Source organism: Mobula birostris, chromosome 12 (assembly GCF_030028105.1).
Source record: "Mobula birostris isolate sMobBir1 chromosome 12, sMobBir1.hap1, whole genome shotgun sequence".
NCBI classification, from domain to species: domain Eukaryota; kingdom Metazoa; phylum Chordata; class Chondrichthyes; order Myliobatiformes; family Myliobatidae; genus Mobula; species Mobula birostris.
In genome coordinates, this window is record NC_092381.1 from 116542506 (window position 1) to 116550005 (window position 7500).

The window sequence follows — 7500 nt, forward strand, 5'->3', positions numbered from 1 at the left end:
GGCCGGGACATTTTGACGGCGGGGCAAGAACTAGTTGTTATTGAGGGCGAAGGGTTTGTCCTCAGCTGGTTGATTGTCGAATTGTCGGGACTGCCGGGCCGGTTACCGATTTGCCCGGCCGGCTTGGTTAACCATTTGCCCGGGCCGGGTTGGTTAACGAATTGTCAGGTTTGGGCTTGGTTAACCATTTGCCCGGGCCGGGTTGGTTAGCGAATTGTCATGGTTGGGTTGGTTAACGAATTGTCGGCCCATGGGCCAGCAAGGAGTTTCTGATGAACATCGGCCGGGACATTTTGACGGCGGGGCAAGAACTAGTTGTTATTGAGGGCGAAGGGTTTGTCCTCAGCTGGTTGATTGTCGAATAGTCGGGGCTGCCGGGCCGGTTACCGATTTGCCCGGCCGGCTTGGTTAACCATTTGCCCGGGCCGGGTTGGTTAGCGAATTGTCAGGTTTGGGCTTGGTTAACCATTTGCCCGGGCCGGGTTGGTTAGCGAATTGTCATGGTTGGGTTGGTTACCGAATTGTCGGGTTTGGGCTTGGTTAACGATTTGCCCGAGCAGGGTGGGTGAACACATTGTCAGGAGCGTGCGCAGTTGGTTCACGAAACTGCCTGTTCCGGGTTTCTAGAGCATTGTCAGGCCCGGCCGGCCGGGTTAGCGCCTTGCCAGACCCAACTTGACGAAATTCAGTGCAGCGCGGGTAATCGGCGGGAGTAACTATGACTCTCTTAAGGTAAGGAGGGGGGGCCCATGGGCCAGCAAGGAGTTTCTGATGAACATCGGCCGGGACATTTTGACGGCGGGGCAAGACGTAGTTGTTATTGAGGGTGAAGGGTTTCTCCTCAGCTGGTTGATTGTCGAATAGTCGGGGCTGCCGGGCCGGTTACCGATTTGCCCGGCCGGCTTGGTTAACCATTTGCCCGGGCCGGGTTGGTTACCGAATTGTCAGGTTTGGGCTTGGTTAACCATTTGCCCGGGCCGGGTTGGTTAGCGAATTGTCATGGTTGGGTTGGTTACCGAATTGTCGGGTTTGGGCTTGGTTAACGATTTGCCCGAGCAGGGTGGGTGAACACATTGTCAGGAGCGTGCGCAGTTGGTTCACGAAACTGCCTGTTCCGGGTTTCTAGAGCATTGTCAGGCCCGGCCGGCCGGGTTAGCGGCTTGCCAGACCCAACTTGACGAAATTCAGTGCAGCGCGGGTAATCGGCGGGAGTAACTATGACTCTCTTAAGGTAAGGAGGGGGGCCCATGGGCCAGCAAGGAGTTTCTGATGAACATCGGCCGGGACATTTTGACGGCGGGGCAAGACGTAGTTGTTATTGAGGGTGAAGGGTTTGTCCTCAGCTGGTTGATTGTCGAATAGTCGGGGCTGCCGGGCCGGTTACCGATTTGCCCGGCCGGCTTGATCAACCATTTGCCCGAGCCGGGTTGGTTACCGAATTGTCAGGGTTGGGCTTGGTTAACCATTTGTCCGAGCCGGGTTGGTTAATGAATTGCCATGCCCGGGTTGGTTAACGCAGTTTCAGGGTTGGGCTTGATTAACGATTTGCCCGAGCAGGGTTGGCTAACGCATTGTCAGGAGCGTGCGCGGTTGGTTCACGAAACTGCCTGTTCCGGGTTTCTAGAGCGTTGTCAGGCCCGGCCGGCCGGGTTAGCGGGTTGCCAGACCCAACTTGACGAAATTCAGTGCGGCGCGGGTAAACGGCGGGAGTAACTATGACTCTCTTAAGGTTAAGGAGGAGGGCCCATGGGCCAGCAAGGAGTTTCTGATGAACATCGGCCGGGACATTTTGACGGCGGGGCAAGAACTAGTTGTTATTGAGGGCGAAGGGTTTGTCCTCAGCTGGTTGATTGTCGAATCGTCGGGACTGCCGGGCCGGTCAACGATTTGCCCGGCCGGCTTGGTTAACCATTTGCCCGAGCCGGGTTGGTTAATGAATTGCCATGGCCGGGTTGATTAACGCATTGTCAGGGTTGGGCTTGGTTAACGATTTGCCCGAGCAGGGTGGGTGAACGCATTGTCAGGAGCGTGCGCGGTTGGTTCACGAAACTGCCTGTTCCGGGTTTCTAGAGCGTTGTCAGGCCCGGCCGGCCGGGTTAGCGGCTTGCCAGACCCAACTTGACGAAATTCAGTGCGGCGCGGGTAAACGGCGGGAGTAACTATGACTCTCTTAAGGTAAGGAGGGGGGCCCATGGGCCAGCAAGGAGTTTCTGATGAACATCGGCCGGGACATTTTGACGGCGGGGCAAGAACTAGTTGTTATTGAGGGCGAAGGGTTTGTCCTCAGCGGGTTGATTGTCGAATTGTCGGGACTGCCGGGCCGGTTAGCGATTTGCCCGGCCGGCTTGGTTAACCATTTGCCCGAGCCGGGTTGGTTACCGAATTGTCTGGGTTGGGCTTGGTTAACCATTTGTCCGAGCCGGGTTGGTTAATGAATTGCCATGGCCGGGTTGGTTAACGCAGTTTCAGGGTTGGGCTTGATTAACGATTTGCCCGAGCAGGGTTGGCTAACGCATTGTCAGGAGCGTGCGCGGTTGGTTCACGAAACTGCCTGTTCCGGGTTTCTAGAGCGTTGTCAGGCCCGGCCGGCCGGGTTAGCGGCTTGCCAGACCCAACTTGACGAAATTCAGTGCAGCGCGGGTAATCGGCGGGAGTAACTATGACTCTCTTAATTTAAGGAGGGGGGCCCATGGGCCAGCAAGGAGTTTCTGATGAACATCGGCCGGGACATTTTGACGGCGGGGCAAGAACTAGTTGTTATTGAGGGCGAAGGGTTTGTCCTCAGCTGGTTGATTGTCGAATCGTCGGGACTGCCGGGCCGGTCAACGATTTGCCCGGCCGGCTTGGTTAACCATTTGCCCGAGCCGGGTTGGTTAATGAATTGCCATGGCCGGGTTGGTTAACGCAGTTTCAGGGTTGGGCTTGATTAACGATTTGCCCGAGCAGGGTGGGTGAACGCATTGTCAGGAGCGTGCGCGGTTGGTTCACGAAACTGCCTGTTCCGGGTTTCTAGAGCGTTGTCAGGCCCGGCCGGCCGGGTTAGCGGCTTGCCAGACCCAACTTGACGAAATTCAGTGCGGCGCGGGTAAACGGCGGGAGTAACTATGACTCTCTTAAGGTAAGGAGGGGGGCCCATGGGCCAGCAAGGAGTTTCTGATGAACATCGGCCGGGACATTTTGACGGCGGGGCAAGAACTAGTTGTTATTGAGGGCGAAGGGTTTGTCCTCAGCGGGTTGATTGTCGAATTGTCGGGACTGCCGGGCCGGTTAGCGATTTGCCCGGCCGGCTTGGTTAACCATTTGCCCGAGCCGGGTTGGTTACCGAATTGTCTGGGTTGGGCTTGGTGAACCATTTGTCCGAGCCGGGTTGGTTAATGAATTGCCATGGCCGGGTTGGTTAACGCAGTTTCAGGGTTGGGCTTGATTAACGATTTGCCCGAGCAGGGTTGGCTAACGCATTGTCAGGAGCGTGCGCGGTTGGTTCACGAAACTGCCTGTTCCGGGTTTCTAGAGCGTTGTCAGGCCCGGCCGGCCGGGTTAGCGGCTTGCCAGACCCAACTTGACGAAATTCAGTGCGGCGCGGGTAAACAGCGGGAGTAACTATGACTCTCTTAAGGTAAGGAGGGGGGCCCATGGGCCAGCAAGGAGTTTCTGATGAACATCGGCCGGGACATTTTGACGGCGGGGCAAGAACTAGTTGTTATTGAGGGCGAAGGGTTTGTCCTCAGCTGGTTGATTGTCGAATCGTCGGGACTGCCGGGCCGGTCAACGATTTGCCCGGCCGGCTTGGTTAACCATTTGCCCGAGCCGGGTTGGTTAATGAATTGCCATGGCCGGGTTGATTAACGCATTGTCAGGGTTGGGCTTGGTTAACGATTTGCCCGAGCAGGGTGGGTGAACGCATTGTCAGGAGCGTGCGCGGTTGGTTCACGAAACTGCCTGTTCCGGGTTTCTAGAGCGTTGTCAGGCCCGGCCGGCCGGGTTAGCGGGTTGCCAGACCCAACTTGACGAAATTCAGTGCGGCGCGGGTAAACGGCGGGAGTAACTATGACTCTCTTAAGGTAAGGAGGGGGGGCCCATGGGCCAGCAAGGAGTTTCTGATGAACATCGGCCGGGACATTTTGACGGCGGGGCAAGAACTAGTTGTTATTGAGGGCGAAGGGTTTGTCCTCAGCTGGTTGATTGTCGAATTGTCGGGACTGCCGGGCCGGTTAACGATTTGCCCGGCCGGCTTGGTTAACCATTTGCCCGAGCCGGGTTGTTTAGCGAATTGCCATGTATGGGTTGGTTAACGAATTGTCGGGTTTGGGCTTGGTTAACGACTTGACCGTGCAGGGTTGGTTAACGAATTGTCGGGGTTGGGCTTGGTTAACGATTTGCCCGAGTAGGGTTGGTTAGCGAATTGTCCGGGTCAGACTGGTTAACGAATTGGCATGTCCGAGTAGGTTAACGAATTGCCAGAGCCAGCTTGGTTAACGAATTGTCCGGCTGGGTTGGTGCACTCATTGCCAGGACAGGGTTGTTTAATGAATTGTCCGTTCCCAGTTGGTTCACGAATTGGCAAGGCCAGGGTGGTTAAGGAATTGTCCGGGCCAGGTTGGTTAACGAATTGCCCGTCCTGGCTGGTTAACGAATTGTCAGGGTCAGGTTGGTTAACGAATTGCCATGGCCGGGTAGGTTAACGAATTGCCAGAGCCAGCTTGGTTAACGAACTGTCCGGCCGGGTTGGTTAACGAATTGTCCGTTCCCAGTTGGTTCACGAATTGGCAAGGACAGGGTGGTTAACGAATTGTCCGGCCGGGTTGGTGCACTCATTGCCAGGACAGGGTTGGTTACCGAATTGTCCGTTCCCAGTTGGTTCACGAATTGGAAAACCAGGGTGGTTAAAGTATTGTCCGGGCCTGGTTGGTTAACGAATTGCCCGTCCTGGTTGGTTAACGAATTGTCCGGGTCAGGTTGGTTAACGAATTGCCAGGGTCTGGTTGGTTACCGAATTGTCCGGCCGGGTTGGTGCACTCATTGCCAGGACAGGGTTGGTTGACGAATTGCCCGTCCTGGTTGGTTAACGAATTGCCAGGGTCTGGTTGGTTACCGAATTGTCCGGCCGGGTTGGTGCACTCATTGCCAGGACAGGGTTGGTTAACGAATTGTCAGGGTCAGGTTGGTTAACGAATTGCCAGAGCCAGCTTGGTTAACGAATTGTCCGGCCGGGTTGGTTAACGAATTGTCCCGGCCAGGTTGGTTAACGAATTGCCAGAGCCAGCTTGGTTAACGAATTGTCCGGCCGGGTTGGTGCACTCATTGCCAGGACAAGGTTGGTTAACGAATTGCCCGGTTCCGAATGGTTAACGAATTGCCCGGTCCCGGTCGGTTCACGAATTGCCCGCCCGCTGATTGTTAACTTTTCGCACCGGCGGGGGATGGCTTGGGTAACGAGCCTCCAAGATCTGTCGGTTAACCATTTGCCCGGTGGCAATTCGTTAACCAAGTCCGCTCCGGAAGTCTGGATGGGGGTCGGATTTGCCGGCCGAGGCCGACCCGGAGTTCCAGAGGCTCGGCCGCCGGGGTCAGATTCGGCCGCCCCTTTGACACATGCAATTTCAGTACGGGGGCATTGGCGGGGTTCCTGCAGATATATAGGGAGGCCGTTTTCACGAGTTGTTGAAGTATTCGGTAGATGGCACCGGCCTCCCCAATTGGTTAACCCGGGCCACGCGGCAGCTTTTCCGCACGATTCCGAAGATTGCCGGTATGGATTTTCGGACAAATACCCAATCGCGGAAGTCTGTCAGCGGGACCTATTCGCAGGCCCATGCCGGCCGAGGGGCGGCATTTTCCGTATGACTACCGGTGCTCCGGCCGCCGAATGGAAACCTTGCCCGAATGAATTTCTGACAAAGTCCCGAGGCGGGAGCCAGTAAGGGGACGTATTCGGCGGGCCGTGCCGGCCGAGCGGCGGCATTTTCGGAGGGACAACCGCAGGTCCCGCCGTCGATCCGAGACCTTGGCTGAAGAGTCGAAAGTAATCTAAGTCCCGACTCGGAAGTCAGAATGAAGGCGACTTCGGGGCCCTCCTGCCGACCGAGGCGGCCGATCGACGGCGGCACTACCGGAGGGCCGCCCGCCGAGCCAGCCGCGTGCCCTCGGCGCCACGCCGGTTAACCAATTGCCGTCGGAAGCCTGTGAAGGTCGGATCTGCCCCGTCGGGCGGGCCCGAGGTGCCCCGCGACCGGCATGAGCTCCGGGCGTCGTGCCGCCGGTTTGACACATGTCATTGTTGCACGGTCTGTCGCGGCTCTGGTTAACGAGTTAGGCCCGGAAGTCACTATGGGGGTCGGATTTGCCCCGCCTGGCGGGGCCAGAGTGCGACCTTCCCGGTAGGACTTCCGGGAGGCATCCCGCCGACTTGACACATGCAATTTCTGTACGGGGGGATTGGCGGGGTTCCCGGAGATTTACGGGAACACGTTTTCCAGACACACTTAGCAGGGTGACTAGTGGTACGGTTGACACAGTGCAGAGTTCTAAGTGAGCCTTACTCAATTGTGACTCAGTAAGCGGGAGGCCGGGCGAGCTCCGACTTACAATGATAAAAGCTTTTTTTCGCTATTTCCGAAAAAAATGACAAAGTCCAAGAACGCAGCGGGGGCTGCGGACAGACAGAGTCTGAGCGCGGACCGCGGGCGGCGGCCGGCAGACCGACGGTGGCAAAAGCTTTATATCGATCCGAAAAGCAAAGAGGCATTGTGTGTACCAAGACGGAGAAGGGACAAGCCTGCCGCTGGTGCCCTCGCGAGTGTCGTCTGCGTTAGACCTCTGTTCCCCGATCGATCCGGCTTGGTCGGTCCTACCTTTGGGAGAGGCCGAGTGGAAGCGACGGTCTCGACACGTGCGCCGAACTTCCGTGCTCGGCTCGTTACCATCTCCGGAGGTGGGCAGGTGGGTCTGCCGCGGGGCGGCCCGATTGCCGACCGAGGGCTTCATGCTTTGGGCGGAATTGACGTTGGGCATTCGCACGTTTGCACCACGATCGATTGACGGAGTCTCCCGCCGGCGGACGGGACTGCTGTGCGCATAGATGACGGGGGCCGGTCGAACGACCGTCGACCATCCCGAGAAGGCAGCTACACCCACGCGCATATACCTAGGCGGTGAAGGTGCGGACCTCACCGGCGCGATCGACGGGGTGGGATGGCGAGGCGTTCACCGGCGCGGCGTTAGGCCCTGGGCCGACGGAGGCGAGCGGCGACCGTCGACCGTCCTGAGAGCCAGCTCGGCGGAAGGGTGCGGGTGCGGACCTCACCCAGCGACGCGGCTCGATAGGGGATGGCGCGGCACTGCGACGACAGACATGGCCCGAGAGAGCAAGGGACGGGCGCGCCGGCCGCAGCAGCACTCTTTCGCGCCGTAGGGGCAAGGCGAAAGAGTCGGGAGAGTTCCATAGGCCAGAGTGGCAGGGAGATGCCCGGTTCAGCCTGACTCAACCGAAGCGTTGATCCT